Source organism: Tamandua tetradactyla, chromosome 13, assembly GCF_023851605.1.
Source record: "Tamandua tetradactyla isolate mTamTet1 chromosome 13, mTamTet1.pri, whole genome shotgun sequence".
NCBI classification, from domain to species: domain Eukaryota; kingdom Metazoa; phylum Chordata; class Mammalia; order Pilosa; family Myrmecophagidae; genus Tamandua; species Tamandua tetradactyla.
The window spans coordinates 77872466-77890761 of NC_135339.1; the positions used below are offsets into that span (position 1 = coordinate 77872466).

The 18296-nt window shown below is 37.8% G+C and overlaps 1 protein-coding gene and 1 non-coding gene across 5 annotated transcripts in view; both read left to right on the forward strand.

Moving 5' to 3' along the window:
- The window catches only part of ATRNL1 (attractin like 1), a 931221-nt gene that overhangs the window by 781114 nt on the left and 131811 nt on the right, over positions 1 to 18296 (forward strand). The gene's annotated exons all lie outside the window — the stretch shown is intronic.
- Positions 17770 to 17885, forward strand: LOC143654704 (U5 spliceosomal RNA). The gene has a single exon (XR_013161897.1). It is a non-coding gene; the product is annotated as a U5 spliceosomal RNA (small nuclear RNA).

The window sequence follows — 18296 nt, forward strand, 5'->3', positions numbered from 1 at the left end:
TTAAGCAAAAGAAACCACTCTCCAATGTGACAATAAGAAACAAGAAACGTCCATGTTATCTCTAAATTAAGTGAGCACAGACTTTAATCACTTCACATTTCACTCGACCTGTCAAGTTGCTCAGATTCTTTGTGTCTGTGGTCACACAAGAAGATCTGCAACTGCAGCTTCTCACAGTCTGCCCCTCTGTTCTGCAAGGGAAGCCTAACTACATTATATCACTAAGTTCTTTCCACTGTTGCCCTGCATGAGTGATGTTAAACAATGGGAAATTAAGTCAAACATTGCAATGACTTAGGAATCAGATGTTTTATACATTATTTATTCATTCATTCATTCACTCTACAAATACTTCATGAGTGCCTAATATGTGCCAGATACTATCCACACAGTGGAAGAATTTCAATAGACATAAGATTATTAGGAACGTAGATATTATAAGTAAGTAAGGAAGAAAATAGCATTACCTGTTATGTTCCAGTATTGTATTAGTCATTTTTACTCTATTATTTAATTAGCACAACTACCTTGTATGGTGTCGGGTAACTTGCCAGTGGTTATTGTGATGACCAGTAGCAGAGCAAGGTTTCAAAGCCAGCTCTTTTGGACTATAACACCTGTGCTCTTTCGTCCGTATCACATGTCTTCAGTGTGGGCAGTGGAGGGAAGAAAATGGGTAACTGAGTCATAGTTAACCTCTTAACTCTTTTATTAACAATTAAAATAAAATCATATCTAGAGTTACATATAGGTGATATTAAGTATCTCCCAAATCTTATTTTCCTAGTACATCAAATAGAAACTCTTTTCCTTTATCTAACTTTTCCTTTTCTTGTTGCATTGCTGGATAAAGGAAATAAAGAGCATATAATCCATTTTTAAGTGGTATGTATCATCAGCCTGCTAACCCTTCAGAGTCCCCATGCCTTCATCTGGATGTTCACTTATACAGATTTGACTCCATAGCCGATGGAACACAAGGGGATATCTAAAGATAATGTCTTTTTTTTTTTCTCTTTTATTTTTTTATCATCACAATTGACTGTTTTTCTTTTTTTTATGAAAAATAACATATATATAAAAAAGCAATAAATTTCAAAGCACATTGCAACAATTAGTTGTAGAACAGATTTCGGAGTTTCGTATGGACTACAATTCCACAATTTTAGGTTTTTACTTCTAGCTACTCTAAGATACTGGAGACTAAAAGAAATATCAATATAATGATTCAGCAATCATACTCAGTTGTTAAACCCTACCTTCTCTGTATAACTTCACCATCACCTTTGATCTTTCTCCCACTCATTAGGGATATTTCAGCCATGCCCATTCTAAAGTTTTCATGCTGGAAGGGCTGTCGATAATATGGGATAGAAGGATGGAATTAGTTGATGTTCTGGCAAGACTGGCCCCTCTTCATTTCAGGACTTATCTGGTCCCAGGACCCATCTGGAGGTTGTAGGTTTCTGGAAAGTTACCCTAGTGCATGGAACCTTTGTAGAATCTTAAATAACACCCTAGGTGTTCTTTAGGATTGACTGGAATAGTTTTGGTTGGAGGTTGGCAAGTTATGGTAAGTAGCAATGGCTAACCAAAGACAACATCTTTAAAGCCAAGAATTTAAGCTCCATCTCCTGGCCTTATTTAGATTAGCAAGAACATAAAGTTTTCTCCTTGAATTGGGGAACAAATATAATTATGCTAGACAACTATTAGTAAAAAAAAAAATCAGAAAAAAATATCATGAAATTATTTATCGGGTAGTAATAAAGAGGATTTTGATTCCTGGTGTAGATTTCATGGGACCTAACAATTTGAGGGCTCCAAGCACTGAAAAAACACATTTATTTATTTAAGCAATATTTATTGAATACTAATAAAATTTAGGGCCATGGCTCAGGTGAAAATGAATGAGACACAGGCTTTGACCTCAGAGTTATTTACAACCTAATAAAGACAGCCATGTACATTCAGGACGGAGGGGCACGAAAGGAGTATGAGGCACGTATGTGTACCCACCGATAAGTACCTGGGAGTGGTTGTGTTGAGGTAGACCTTATTAATCTCAGCTTTCCTTCTACCTTTTGTTTAACTAGGAAAATAAAATCATCTCTTGCAAAGAAGTAAACAACAAGAAAAACCGTCAAGCTGTTTCATGAGCTGAATTAGGACATAGCATTAAATGTCTAAGTTAAACAGCCCATAAAAATGGGTTTTTGTTTTTGTTTTTAAATTGAAAGACACTTAGCCTGGTGTCATTATACTAGTTCTCAAAATACAAAATTTTAACATATGGCTTTGATTTTATCTTGTATCTTGTAATTTAATGTGCAGGCACAAAAACTTAAGTTATCATGACTCCAGCAGAAAATTTTACATGTTGTTACTAGTGTGTTATCATTAGGAGAGAATGTTTCACAACAAAATTCCAAAACAGAGTTTTTCCTTCATTATGTAGTACCTATTTTCTGCTACCTCCTCTTTCAGCTTCTCCATTAGTCTGCAATTTTCCTTTCATTTCATTGTTTTCCAGGGCTTCTAAGTGCTTGTCTGGAAACAAATTTTCTTTAGTCCAAACTAAAGTCCAGGATTTATTTGATTCAAGTTTTTTGTTTGTTTGTTTTGACAATCAGCTCATCCTTTTCTCACTAGTTTCGGTTTCTGTGAATAAGAACAGAAACATGGAGCTGCTGAAGCTTTAGGGAGTAAGTGTTTATTTGGTCCATGAAGCTACATGCAAACTAGTCTTGCCTGATATGTTCATACACTACTTTCAGGTCAGGCAACAGTTGGAGTATATTTGCTCTATTGTATTATTCAGGATTTGAATGTGACGTGGTAGTATATTAATAGTGGAATTCCCTGTTGTTGTTTTTTTACCTTTTATGTTATAAATTATCTCATTCTATATTCTATTCTCATAATAGTTTATCAACAAGTAATTAATGTAATATGACTTTATTTTAAAGTAACTGTTGTCAAAAAGAAAAAAAAAGGATTATCATCTAAAAACTATGTTTTTGCTACACCCTCCCTAACAGTTCTTCACAATTCTAACATTTTAAAGCCAGTGGTAGTTAGCATATTTCTTTCTTTCCAGCCACTAAAATGTCTCTTTCTTTCTACTATCAGGAATCTCCTAATTGGCAAATACAGTAGATGCTTTCCTGTCCTTATTTTACTTGAGTTGGCTGTAGCATTTCACACTGCCAGTTACTCCTCCATTAAGTCATGTGCCAGCTGCCATGCTATCATTGGGAAGACACTGTGAATGAAATAGCCATGGTTGTTTCCCACACAGCTTATTGTCTAGCGAAGGATTCAAAGAAAACAGGCGATTACAGAAAGCAAAACTCTTTTCCCTTTAATTTCATGACTTCATTCGATCCAGATTTTATCGACCTCATCTGACTTCTCCCTTAAAATGTCTTTGGCTGGCTGCTCCTCCTTTACATTTAATATTGCTACTATGCCATCTTCCCTCCTAGGTTCTCTTTTTTATTCTGCATGACCTCTGTAGGTGATGACATTTACTTACTAGGCTTTTAAACTACCTTCCCTACACCTGTGAGGCCGGCTCTCTTCCTTTGCAAACCCACTAGCCAACGGTTTGCAAGACATCACCTCAGAATCCCATGGCACCTCAAAACCAGCATGTTAAAATTTAATTAATTTAGCTCTGATATCTCCTCTTTAGACCTATGTTTTTCCTCCACTTATACTCTTTTTCTTAGTCAATAGCATCATCACCTAGAATATTTTCACTACTAAATTCTATGAGATTACAGAATTTATCTGGCCAGGTCGTATCCTTTGTTCCTGATAAATTTAGAAACTCAATAAATATCTGTTGAATAGATTAAGAGGTTTACTTAATGCCTGTCTCCCTCACCACTAATACATTTGTCCAAGTGATCCTCTAATCCTGTGAATTATACCACTAGAATCTCTCTGGAATTCATCCCTTTCTCATTATTTCCACCCAAAATTCTACCTCGTGCAGGTCCTTTATTTTAAACTACTAAGAGAGTGTTTTTGTCTCTGTTATTTCTGTCCCTATCTCTGCCTCTCTCAATAGCACCTATCCCCATGTACTTTATATGCCAAATTACATTTTATTCTCTAAAGTACCTAGTACAGGTACATGTTGCTGGAAATAATAGAGCATACCAGGTTCTTCCAAGCCAACTCATCGGCCCTTGCTGCTAAACACTAAATGCTAACCATTACTTTATCTCATAAGCAGCTCTTTTTCAATGCCTTCCTCTTTCATTTGTAAAGTATAATTCTACGTCTAGAAAATAATAATTTTTAAAAATCCTAACATCTGGTTAAAGTGGAGTAATAGGACTAGCTGGGGGAGGAGACAGTGAGGTTGTTTACCAGGAGGTGAAACCAGAAGATGCTGTAATACTCGCTGATTTACCACAGCCCCAAACCCATGTGTGGAAATGGCATCTAGAATATGGCTTAATACCAGACTGTCTCTTTTTATCATTTATGTAATTGCCTGTTCAAAGCATGAGAACATTCAATTCTTTCTGAGTTTCACTCTGAGAATCTCTGTAGTTTTAACATTGGCAGAAATTCCATAAATTATTGGAACATGATATTCATTTTCTTCTTCAGCATTTTATTCTGTAACACTTAAATAAATATCATCTTCATGCCCATCAAATCACACTACTACTGATTAAAAGTTTTTGTTACAGTTGAATACATTGATCGACTCTTCCAGCTGGGTGTGTCTCCAGCTTTTCATAATATTTTTTGCAAGAAGCCCCATTACCTGAGTTCCTCTGAACTGCAATGCTTCAGGTAGTTTCTTCATTAGATTCCAAAAAAGAGATAGAGCTAACTTTTGAGAAAATCACTCTAAATGCTTTCTGAAATGCATGTCAAGGCCTGGAGATTCCATTAGTTAACAACTGACCTCTGAGAGTTTGGTGTTTTTGTTTTGTTTCTAATGAAGGCAGACAGGCCAGAACTGTATCACACCCAGTCACTACAGTCTATCAGAGGCAAAGGACACTTGTTCCAATGTTTTTCCTATCTAGTTCCATCCTATATAGAATCTCCAGAGCTCCTTCTCTGGATCCTTATCTGAGAGGCAGTACCATGATGGTAAAAAGTGTACACTCTAGAGTAACTTTACCACTTCTATCTCATCTTTTTGCCTCCTTTCCTCATCTTCTAATGGGGGATAAAAACATCTACTTCATAGGTAACTGAAAATACAAAATATGTCTATACATGCAATTGCTTAGAAAATTACTTAGCACATAGTAGCCTTTCTATACACATTAGCCATAATTAGCATACTATATCCATGCTTAGACTCATCCTCACCCCCACCAAGGGTTCCCATTACCTGAAATGTACTTAACATTTTAAATCTTTGGCCTAGCAAATGGCCTGGGAGTGCACACTGGGCCTTTCCAGCCTTATCTCTCACCTCCTTCCTATCTATGACCCCTATGTTTTAATTATGTCAAGCTACATACAAAGCTCTCTCAGACACACACTAATAAACACATACTAGTCCTTTATGATCCAGTTTGCAGGAGAAATGCTATCTTCTTTGGGAAGGTCCAAGCTCCAGAAGTTAGTCAAGCTGTACAATCTTGAACAGCTCTTATTTTGTTGCATCCTGATCCATTTTTTCCTTAGGCATCTTTCCTACTCAGCCTGGTAAGCTCAGTGCCTAGCACAATATCTTACACATAAATGGTGCTTGGTAAGTGTGCTGAATGAAGGGTGCTGTAAACGGAAATTATTATACATGGACATGAAATTTAGCTTTTGGGTTTTTGTTATATATTTTGAAACATTTGCTTTGTTGAGCTATCATGGAATAGCCACATCTGATAAACAGCAGTTCGTTGGAGAGCTGTTTCCTGGGGAAACGCTAGATGCTCAAGCTAGCCATGACTGAATCCCAGTGCATTTTAGAAATAGATCAACCAATATACTATCCCAGTTTTTCAGACCTATTTGACACTGAATTTCTCTCAAATTGATAGACATCAGCAGCCCCCTATTCAAGTGTTGTACACCTGGAGCTACACGTTATCACAATGAACTATCCCCACTGCCAGATCCTTTGGCAAAATTGGGTGGGCATGACCATCATGGCCACCCCACTCCTGTGCAGGATGCTGAGAGCCCAAAGCCAGGGTGCCAGAAGACAGTGTCTCTGCTACAGGAAGACTCATAATATCTGATAGCATAATTCCAACCCATTACCTTGTTAAAAGTGTGAAAAATGAAACCACGAGGTAAGCAGCCAAATTATTACAGCTCAGGTTACCAATTATATAAGCTGCACACCTTCAAACTATTTCTGAATAGAGAAGTCATAACGTTTGCCTGTGCTCTGTGATCTCACAGTTTAAAATATGTGTGATTAGTGCCTACAATTAATGTGTTATCTGACCATGCACATACCAGCTTAGCAAAGAATGCTGTCGGGCTTCAAGCTGTCTCAGATATTGTACTTCCCATGTTTTACTGCATCAGTCTGAAGCCTTCTGAGGTCAAACGCAAGATACTGGTTGATGTTAATTTTGGTGATTCTCCAAAGGAATGACCACACTGTGGACATGTTGCACAATGTGGTGTGGGTTTCATTTGTCTTATGGACAAAAGAATTCTGATGACATCCTAACAGCTGTATCAAACTGCTGCCTGATATTAAATCAAGGATGGTATAACATCTCCCTTGTTAACAGAATGGTTTCCATGTGCCACATGTTGGCATAGGTGAGAGATGACATAAGAATGAAGACATTTGTCAAATACTGATACAAGGGAACTACACTAGATTTAGCGAGCATGCAAATGGGCAAAGAGGAAACTCAGACTAGCCTTAAGTAGTGGTCACAATGAAATCATGGCTAAAGAATGTTCCCATGGGGCTGCCTCTGAAAGCACTACCATCAGAGCTATTTCTTGCTCAGCACCCAAGGGCACTGGACCCCAGAAAACTGTAGCAGCCCAAATGGAATGGAGGGCAACTGAGACTTTAACAAAAGCTCCAACACGCGGAAACAACAGAATACAAGCCTCAAGAAACATCACTCCTGGCGCGAGGCTTGGAACAGCAGACTGTGTGCAGCTGTTAAGGCTATGTGGAAAGGCGCTGTGGAAAATGGAAATCAACGAATAATGCAGAGAATCTTCATGGCTTGTCAATTATTTTACTCTGAAAGACATTTCCATTGCAATGAAAGTTTCGAATAGAAGGGCAGCTCCGGTTACAATGTCCTGTTTCTCACTGTGATGTACAGCACAGAGGCAGCTCTCTATCTGTTTTTGTTGTCGTTTTCTTTTCTTTTTTTTTTTTTTATTTTTTTTTATTTAAGAAATAACCACCAAAAATGGATATCTTAGTTAGCTAACCATAGGCATGTTTAAGTAAACTATCCATATAATCATTGTAAAGCCTGTGTTTGCACAATAAGTTTCATAAACCAATTTAAAATTAAAGCAACAAGGAAAAAGTCTACATATTCAGATAACAAAATTCTTAAACTCTAAGTAGTAAAAGCTAACTTAGACACCATTTGGTCAAAACTGTGAATGCTCTCAAAATATCTAGTAGAAAGTTCTTACAAATATCTGCATTGCTATAGTAATGACCTATGTTACTAAATATTTTCCTTATTTCAGGAAAATATGAAGATACAAATTTTATTTTCTACAATTAACATGAAAATCTTAACCACCTAAAATGTATATCTTAGCTAGCTTATCCATAGGCTCGTTAAAAAAAATCTAAGCAATCATCATAAAGCCTATTTGTACAATATGTTCCATAAACCAGTTTAAAAATAAAGCAAGGAAGGAAATGTCGTTTTCCGTTTCAAAGTTTTATTAATGTTTTGCATTTCTGTATTCTTTAGACAAGCTCAGATTACAATCATTAAATTTACCTCCTTGAATTTTATCACTATTTCAGCAGTCTATTCATGGGGGTAGTGTACTTGCTAATATAACTTTCGCAATAATTGAGTAAATGGCTGCCAAGTTCCACCTCAGTCTAGTCTATGAGAGTAGTGAAATATGTATACATTTATCTGCCTATGTAGGACATAGCTAAGAGATTTTGAATAAATGTTGAAGTGTTACTAAGTTCCTTTTGAAAATAAAAAGAAGCAAAATGTCACATTAGCTCTTTCCAAATTTCTAACATTACAATGTCTAAAGATGTACATATATTGACATTTTTAGGGGACAGGAACTTGGATTGAAGATAGAAGTCCTACCTTCAGCAGATGAGCTTTATTTTATATTTGTATTTTTCTTCAGTTCTTCTATTTATGGATTTGCCCTCTGTAAATACCACATGAGAAGCAATGGGTGATGACTTATAAAATATTTGGGGCATACGAGTAATGTGTCACATAGCATTTGAGGGGAAGAAATTGCAAGGAATAACCAGACATACAGCAAGGTGGCATGCTCTTTTATACCTATAGGTTTTCTCTACCCTAAGGAAGAAAAGCATGATATGTGTGACAGACAAGTTCAGAGCATCAGGGGATGGTATGGGTTTGGGGAGCAGTGTGCTAGTCGAGCAGAAAGTGAATAGAGTTGCCCCAGTTGGGGCAGAAGTTTTCATAGGAAAGAAGGCAAAGAGATATTGTAGTAAGTGAGGTACATTGGTAGATAAAGAGGAATTTTTGGAAGGTTTATTCTGTATTGTATGATCAGATTTAAGCTGATTTCCCCCTTTTGCAGTCTGTTCTCTAAGGGATTTCAATAGGTCTTCCTTTGTGTTTTGTGTTTTGTTTTTTTCAACTCAAAAGTTGAAAAGTAAAAAAAAAAAGAAAATTTAAATAGTAAACTACTGCTGCTTTGCAACAAATACAGAGACCAGTGCACCCTCATATTCATAACTCCTTTTCCCTCCTGAGCTAGCATATTCTCTTAAGTCAAAAAAAATAAAAAAAGGATACTCCTTTCCAGAACACTATCTTTTACCACTAACTAATTCCACTTCAGTAGATGCAAAGCCAGGAGATTGCTTATTTGTTTGTTTTCTTTTCTTTGCTTTATGGTTCTTCAAGAGAGGTAAAGCAGAAAAAAAGTCAACACTAGATGGTCCTAGAAGTTATACTTTTAATTGTTCAACCTCTTGTCAAATTACCCTGGGAAAAGTTCCTTAGACATTCACCAACACAGCGATGCTACTGTAGGCCCAAGTCTTCCTGGACTTTACATGACTAATGTTCTATAACTTTAGTTACATGTTAGAAACTCATCTTGGGTATAACACTTATAGGCCTGACCCTATTTTATAGGAAGCACAGTAAGAGTTAGTTAATATTACTTGACCTGCAGACCTACAACAAGATAATCCATTTTTACTGCAAAATGCCCCTGGCCTAACACTGCCTAAATCATGCAGCTGTAGCTACATATGTGCAGTGATCAGTGCATTGCGGAATCTCAATAAATATTTGGTGTGTGGTGGATGTGCAATTGCACAGATAAAAGGTTACTTAGCGAAAATTAACTCATCTGTCCAAAATGACCTAAGAATATGTAGACATGGAGTTATAGCCAGAATAAATTCTTGCTTGCTCCTTGTATCTTTGGAAGTGATTGAGGTAAAATTTGAGGAGTCTCCTCATTAGGAAATCAGCAACACCAACCTTCTGATTATGTGGCACACTACACTGAATAATAAGAAATCTGGTGTAGCTACAGTGTCCTGCACACAGGCCATGCTCAATAAATATTTATTGAATGACTGCCTTGTTACTAAGACTCCGCAGCAATACACTTTAGGGGTTTTAGACTGACCATCTGCTTGAATGGAACGAGTTGTGATGATGGTAGTTCAAATTGGGTTTTTGTTCACAAATTCCTAAAATTCAAGCCAGATAGATGGAGACCCTTTGTCAAAATAATATATATAGCGACTTCTGGAATTCTATTGAGTTTCAAATAAAAAAGCACAGAGGTATGATTATTTTGCACTATTAGTTTAAGATAGTACCGGGAGTACTTGGAAACATATTGAAGAAGTTACCTACCTGCATACACATATTCCTTTACAGATTTCCCATTGTATATTTTATAAGAAAAGCAATTTTCTTGAATAAATACCCCACCTTCCCTTGTTCACCAGGAAACATGCCCAGATTGTTTTATTCATTGGTGTTCTCTGTTGGTCTTTTCTCACTATGGCCTGTAGCCTCTCAGAGGCTCTGTTAAGGACCCTACTAAATGTTTGTTACTGGGAAAGACACGGAGTATGGAAGAGAAAAGAGGCTAGTTGGTTGTCCTCTCTACTCCTAGCACCTCTTCTCCTGCTTCTTCCCATTATATGTATGTCTTCAACCTCAGTCCAATAGAAAGGACATTGGGGTGAAGGTGGAATGGGAGTGGGGGTAGAGGGTTGGGAGTGGAAAGCAGGCTGGTTGGAAAGATATGCACCTGTACTATGAAGTGGGAGAACTAACCCAGGAATGGGTTCTTAAATGTTCCAATCTTGTACCGACCAACATTTTTGTGTCTTAAAACCAATCTCTTAACTCTCTGAGAGCCTCCATTTTGTCATTTGGGAAATTTGGATTGTAAATGTTGTTCTAATAACCTCGTAGAGTAGCTGCAGGGGCTAAGTGACATTTTAAAGGGATTGGTGAACTGTTAGCTGCTTAAAAAAAACAGTCAGTAGAAACTTACCACTGAAAGAAGCACAAAACTTACGATAGCTATCTACTATTAACCAAAGCCATTAAGAATCTTTAAACACCATGACAAAAACATAATAAAATTCTCTGACAAAATGTAGTTTTATCTTATTCAAATAGTCTTCTTCTGAGGTGACTTCAGAAAATATAGAACTATTTATAGAGATGAATAGGTCCTAACATGTCTTTTATGAGGTACATGAAAGAAAAAAGCTTAAGTCATAGAAAATTTGAAGGCTTATAGTTGTTAGGATTAGAGAAATTAGTTTATATTTCTGTTTTATAACCTGTTCTATGGAGGTTCTATGGAATGGAGGTGTGGCTATTTTTTAATTAAAATAGAATCTGAGAGCTGTTGGGGAGCTGGTACATTAGGGAAGAATATAGCTGATGTTAACAACTCTTGCCCTTGTGGACTCCACCTTGGTTGGGAACTGCCAGTCACTTCTTCCCACCTGCAGATCCTCCACCAACCCAACTGGGAAGATTAGCTTCTGTCACTGGGAACCATAGAACACTGCCAAAGAAGAAATAGAAACCCCTTTCTTTTTCCTCATAATTTGACATTCTTTTTGTACTTGCCACATTCCTTCAAATTTCATAGAATCTCTGGATTCTGAGCCTTGGACTTCGAGCTGTCTGACTCATGTCTGTGGCATCTCATACTTCTAGATACCAGCATGGAGGAATATAAGAGGCCAGGCCTTTGAATCAGACAGGTGTGCTTCCAGCCCTTCTCTACCATGTACCTGGCAGAGGCAAGAGGAGCATTAGGGACTCAGAAATGGCCATTATTATTTATATCACTTCTATACTCACAACTGACCCTATGCATTCCTCTAGCTTTATATTTATGCTGTCCCTGCTTGCTGCAAATCTATCCATTTTTGATGGCTGGTCTCTTGCTCATCCTCTCATCTGACCACTGGCCCCTGGCTGTCCCTGCCCCAGCCCTGCCAATAATGTGAATTAAAGTTTTAACATACAGAGATCCATGGTTGAGGGATGCAGTTAAGTATCAAGGCAATTCCCTTGTAAATGGAAAATGACTATCACAAGCATTTTCATGCTGCAGAATTTCATTCTAGTGAGTTTTTTTTATTCCTTCTGGACACGTGAGAAAAGAGAAAAGAGGGAATTGAAATAGCAAATTAAGGATTTGTGGTGTTCACTTATAATAAGCAGGCAGGTTAAAGGTATCTCTAATTAGGGGGAAGACAAGGGCTAAATAATAATACAGTCACCATTTACTGCACACTTTTTATTGTCTATACAGTGTACAATGGACTTTATATAGGTTATCTAGTTCAGTCATTGCAAAAACCATATGAGTTATAGGTACTATTATTATTCTCATTTTACAGCTGGAGGAACTTGGCCTAGAAAGATTGGTTTGCTTATCTAAAGTCACACAATCTATAAGTGGTGAGAACCAAGATTCAAACTCAATTTTGTATTTTCATTTTACAGTATGTTGAATCTAGAACCTGTCTGCAAGCACTTCTTCAAAATAAGTTATAATTTTAATAAAAATATATGGAAAATTAGACCACTAAAGACATGACGAAATAACTCTAATATTTACTGAACACTTGCCCTATGCCAGGTAGCATTCTAAATGCTTTATAAATATCATTTTATTTAAACCTTACTACAAACCTTTGAAGTAGGTATTATAATTATTGCCATTTTAAGGATAAAAAAAACTGAAATGCAGAGTTAAGAAGCATACCCAAGTTCACACAGTGGGTTTAGGATTTGAATCTAAGTAATTTTTTCCCAGACTCCATGCTTTTAACTACTTTTCTATACCAACTGCCTACTTAATTTTATCCCTGTATTTTAATTTCATGAAATCCTAATATAAAAACTTTTTAAGTTGTAGTGGAAAAATCTGCAGTCACCTGCCCTTCTCCACATGTGTTCAAGATCTGGATGATTCTTAGTTAGGGATGCTTTGGAGTAAATGTTTCCTGTGGAGTGATTCTCAACAGCTGTGCCCATCTCTCCACTGGAGCACATCACCCCTACATTATGGTGGACTTGGCTAGGACTGACCATTTTTCCATCTAGAGTTAAATAAATTGCTATTACAGGGCACTCAGAAGCTGCTGTCTATGTCATCCCTGCATTCCATGCATCCTTGGTCCAATTCCAGGAACTTGCTCCCCCAAGCAGGCCCACTGAGTCTGTAGTTGTATGCATCAGCTTATTCCACTGTCATCTCATTAGAAACTATTTTCTGCAGCCATAATATTCCTTCTTTATTCATTTTGTTGTATTTCAGATTTCATGTTTTGAAGCTTCCTGTGCCTCGAGCCGTATTGTTTTGGAGTTTCAAGCCATGCAATTACACCTATGGTTTTTCCAAACTTTTTAAACCCTCTGTATTAGTCAGGGTTGTCCACAGAAACAGAATCAAGAGGAGATATCCATAAATATGAGATTTATAGAGGTGTCTCATCCAGTATCCACAGGGCATGCTGTGAAGCTGAAAGCTCCAATGAAGGGACTGGATAAACCCCACAGGAGAGGCTCACTAACTGAAGAAGTAGTGAAAGTTTCTCTTCTTCCTTAAAAGTCTCAACTAATTGGCCTATCTCATTGTGGGAGCCTTAGTTAATTGCAAATGTAGTCAGCCACAGATACAATCAACTGACTGTTGATTTAATACATCAGCCTTCTGGTGTATCAGCCAGCCATGAAATATCCTTGCAGCAATGGTCAGGCCAGTGCTTGCCTGACCAAACAACTGGGCATAATCATGTGGCTAAGTTGACACCAGAAACTAATCATTACTGTCCACCCCTTGTCAACTTGGCAGCTATACACATCACCTTGAAACATGTGTAATTTCCAAATAGAACACAATAACAGACATATATTTCCCCAACAATACTCAACCATCCTGCAAACAACCAGAAACACACTTCATCTCACCAGAATAGGGTGCAAGTACTTAGGTAATATTCACTCTTAAACTTCATAGCCTATAACTTAATACTATAACATGAACAAGACAACTTATGTCATATATAAAGAGGAAAACAAAATATTTGCTCATGTACAAATGCAAACATACTCAAAACGGGGAGGAAATATTCATACAATCACAGTCCTCATTTCTGTAACTGTTCACATGGCCGTAGTTTGTATTTATCATTATCTTCTTCTACTACCCATTCCATGTTCCCTTTACTCTCAGCAAGCACTTCAGCTGGCCATGGTTCTTTACCAGGTGGAATGACCTTCATTCCTGAAGGTTCTGAGCCAATGGTATTCCTGCCTGGATTGGGTTGTTGCAGTTTTCCATTTATTATAATCACAGGGCATAGTAATACTGAAAGATACCCTAGGGGATTTCCTGTATTCCAGGGAAACTCTTTTTTACCTCCATTGTGTAGTTGCAGTCCTGTTTCCCCTTGATAGGATCAATCACCCCAGACAGAACAGTAATCCCCTTCATTCCAGTTGATTCAGTGGCATGAGAAGCCAAAAATGGCCAGGTCCAGTATTAAACTTATAGTTCAATGGAATCATTGTTGTGTCTCCTGGTGGGAACACTCCTCCTTTTGGAACTAAGGCCTGTTGACAAGCAGAGCTTAAAGTTTCAAGGACAGGAAGCAAAAATTTTCCTAGTGGATCACTAGGGATTATAGTGAGTGGTGCCATTCCCATTTCCACCCCTTGATTTCTGGACCCATGAATGCTGGCTATGGGAGAAACAGTACCATAGAGTGAATTCTGATTCAAAGCATACACAGCCTCCTGGAGAACATTGTCCCAGCCCTGCAAGGTATTGCCACCTAATTGGCACTATAATTGGGTCTTCAAAAGGCCATTCAACCATTCTGGGTCAAAGAATGTTGTATTTAGATTATAGTCTGTAAGGAGTATAGTAATTCTGGCTGCTAACCCTGGAAATGATAATAGAAGAAGTGTTGCCATTACTAGAACTGATCATACAAATAGAGTTTGATACTGGTTTATGGCTGGGGAGGTTTATATTAATAATAGTTGTAATAAAATTAATTGCACCCAAGATTGCAGTTCTTTTGGAGTATAGTGTACCTTCTCATGGGTCACACTTTGTATCTTTGTGGGCCTGTTGGGACTTTAGTCTATTTATAAGTCTTGAGGAAAAGAGAGGTGGTGGTGGGGGTCATGAAAAGAAATAGAAGAGTATTTCAAGCTAATCACCTGAGGGCATTCCTTGTAGTTTCGTCTGGTGAAACAGGATTAGTTACTCCAGACAGAAGAGTGAGGGCTGTTTCTCCAGACACTGAAGGGCTAATCTCTTTTGGTGGAGGTTAGATGGTAAACTCCTTTGGGCAGACTGGTGGCTGGGAAACTGTTTCCTCAAGGCAGGCTGGAAGTCAGGGAGCTCTTTCCTCAGGGGAGTCCATTTTAAGTCTATCTAGCAAAGGCTCAGCAGATTCCTGGGAGTCCACCTTCCCATAATCATCATTATCAAGCTGTATACCCCCATCCCAAGTTTCATGATCCCATTCTTTTCCAGTCAAAGCCCCTACTTTAACAGCAGGCACCCTGCAAGGTTGAGATTTTAGTTTAGTTGTAAATCTGCTAGTCACACAATAAGGCTTTGCGTCTGATTTTCAGAGATGTCAAGTAGGAAATAAGATTTTCTTTCAGGGGAAACATGGGAACTTTTATGTCATTAGTATGGTGCTTAAGTATCAAATTTGAAGCCTTCAGCTCATCCCTTTCCATCATCACTGTATCCAATGTATCTAACAACAACCAGCCAATATCATTATACCACTTAATTCCACAATACTCCTTAAAGGCATCAAAAACACTCACCCAGAGCCTTGCCTCGTATAAGTGCACAAGTAGCAGAATCTAATGGTGATATTTTGAGTATCTCTTTTACTAACTCACCCCGTGGACTGTCAGTGCCATCTTGATTATTGGAAACAGTCATTAGTGCCTCTGAGTCTAGTCAGAGTAGAAGATCAATTGTAACCATTTTTAAGATTCTGGCCTAAAGAATGACTCCAGGTACCAAGCTGTATTAATAAGGGTTCTCTAGAACAAAATAAATCAATAAGAGAGATCTGTAAACATGAGATTTATAAAGGCATCTCATGCAACCATGGGAATTGGAAGAGTCCAAAATCCATAGGGCAGGCTATGAAGCTTCAATGAAGGGTCTGGATGAACTCCACAGGAGAAGCTCACTGACTGAAGAAGCAGTGAAAACTCTCTTCTTCCTTAAAAGCCTTCAACTAATTGGACTATCTCATTGTGAGAGACATGCTTTAGTTATTGCAGATGTAATCAACCACAGATACAATCAACTGACTGATGATTTAATACATCAGCCTTCTGGTTTATCAGCCAGCCATGAAATATCTTTGCATCAACAGTCAAGCAATGCTTGCCTGAACAGACAACTGGGCATAATCATTTGGCTAAGTTGACACCAGAACCTAACCATCACACCCTCTTTCCTAAATTCTAGTATACCTGCCTGACATCTATAATGCTCAGTACTTCTTTTGTAATCTAAATGGCAACCTCTCCCTTGCTCCTTAAACTCTTCCACTTTGCTTTTAGGAACTTACTGTCTCTCATTAGGGAAACTCCTATATGCTTTCAGCCTTTAACCAATCTGAATGTTCCCTTACCTTCTTACTCTAATTGAAACCTGGCTGTTCCCTTAGGAACCTAAGTTCTTCAAGATGGCTCCTGCGTATATAAGTAGCATTAGACCCAGAAGAGGGTTTGTGCTTCTATAGCTACCATCAAAGCTTATGCCATCACTACCTCCAAATACTTGATTTCATACAGCCTGTTCTCTGATTCCTACTCCCTGTATTTCTAACTTACTTACTTTATGTGGTGGTTTGACTTGTGTTCCCAAGTTTGGACAGGTTCTTCATCTTGGTCTGCATTCTGGTGGGTGTGGATCTCTTGAAGATGTTACTTCAGTTAAGGCATGGCTCCATTGGATCAGGTTGAACATTAATCCAATTGCTGGCATCCTTTGTTATCAGAGTAAAAGTCGGACAGAGAAGGAAGTCAGACAGGGAAAAGCAAGAACCTGAAAGTCAATGGAACCAGTAAGAGAAAGGGGAAGACTCCACCATGTGTGTTGCCATGTAATGGAAAAACCAAGGAACCGCAAAGATTTCCAGCCAGCCAGAAGATACTAACTCTGGGAGGAAGCAAGCTTTCTAGCCTCTGAAACCATGAACCAATATATTCCTGCCATTAAATCCCTGCATGGTATTTGTTTTAGCACCTAGAAAATGTAAACATTTTATTATCCTCTATTCCAAAAATTCTTTGATCTCCTTTGGGACCTCCAATCCAACATCCCTAACACTTTTTCCACAGTGACACCTCCCCCATGTTCTTACTTTTCTTCTTACCCAATTTATATTTCCTAGTATACACCCTGAACATGCTCACTGCTCTTTTTCTCTTTTGCTCCTTTCTCCTCTCACACTTACCTGGCAACAGTCTTGCCTTGGTTCAACCCAACTCACTCAACTTTCTCTCTACTCCAATCCTGTACCCAAGCAGCAAGATGAGGTTTGAGGGGAAAAGCACACCTATGTTTTAACTTTATAACCAAAACTTTGACAAATTCTTCATTATTTCCTAAGTCAATTCACTGGCCAAATCCTTCATTATTTCCTAAGTCAATTCACTGGCCTTCTTGCTGATCCTCAAATGTGCCAATTTCAATCTTGCCATGGGGTCTTTGCCTTTCTTACTTATCCTTGGAATTCTCTTCTAGATCTGCACATGGCTCACCCCCTCACTTCATTAAGGTCATGCTCAAATTTCAGCTCCTCAGAGGAGCCTTCCATGATCACCTCTCTAAGTTTCCACTTCTTACCACTCTTGATTCCCCTTAACTTGTTCCAATATACTGCTTAGCACTTATTCCTTCCCAGTATTATGTTACATATGCTTTTAAATCATCCTTTTCCTTTCCATGATGGAAAGGATTCTATCTATTTTGTTACTGCTTTATACCTAGTTCTTAGAAGAGCTCCTGGCTTGAAGTATATGCTTTAAAAAGTGTCTACGGATACTCAGATTTCTCTTCAGATCTTATAAATCTTTCGCCTTTTACTAAAGATTTCCATGGAGAGAAGCAGTAATGAGTTATAGACTAATTTTTTGAGGTCTTGCTTTGGCAAGGCCAAATATAAACCATCAGAAACAGAAACTTGACTTATTAACAAATAAACTCCTAAACAAGAAAAAAAAAGTATCTTAGAGATGAATGAATTATTTTGTCTAGTATTTTAAGCTCTAATATACTATGGTTACTGTGTTGAAAGTTATTATTAATTCCCACTCATTTCTCTGCTAGCCAAAACCAAACCAGAAAATCTTCTTATTTATTGTTTTATATCCTGAGAATTAAAATTTTCAGCTAAAGTTAGGTAATATATTACCTATTAAGGTAGGTAATATGAATCAATTCCTACTTGCCTTGAACAGAAATAAGACTGTCAACAGACCTATAGCTCTAGTGCAAAAAGGTTTAGAATCTATATTTGGAAAACATCATTCTTATTTTTCCTCTATTTTTTTCTGCACTGTCCTACT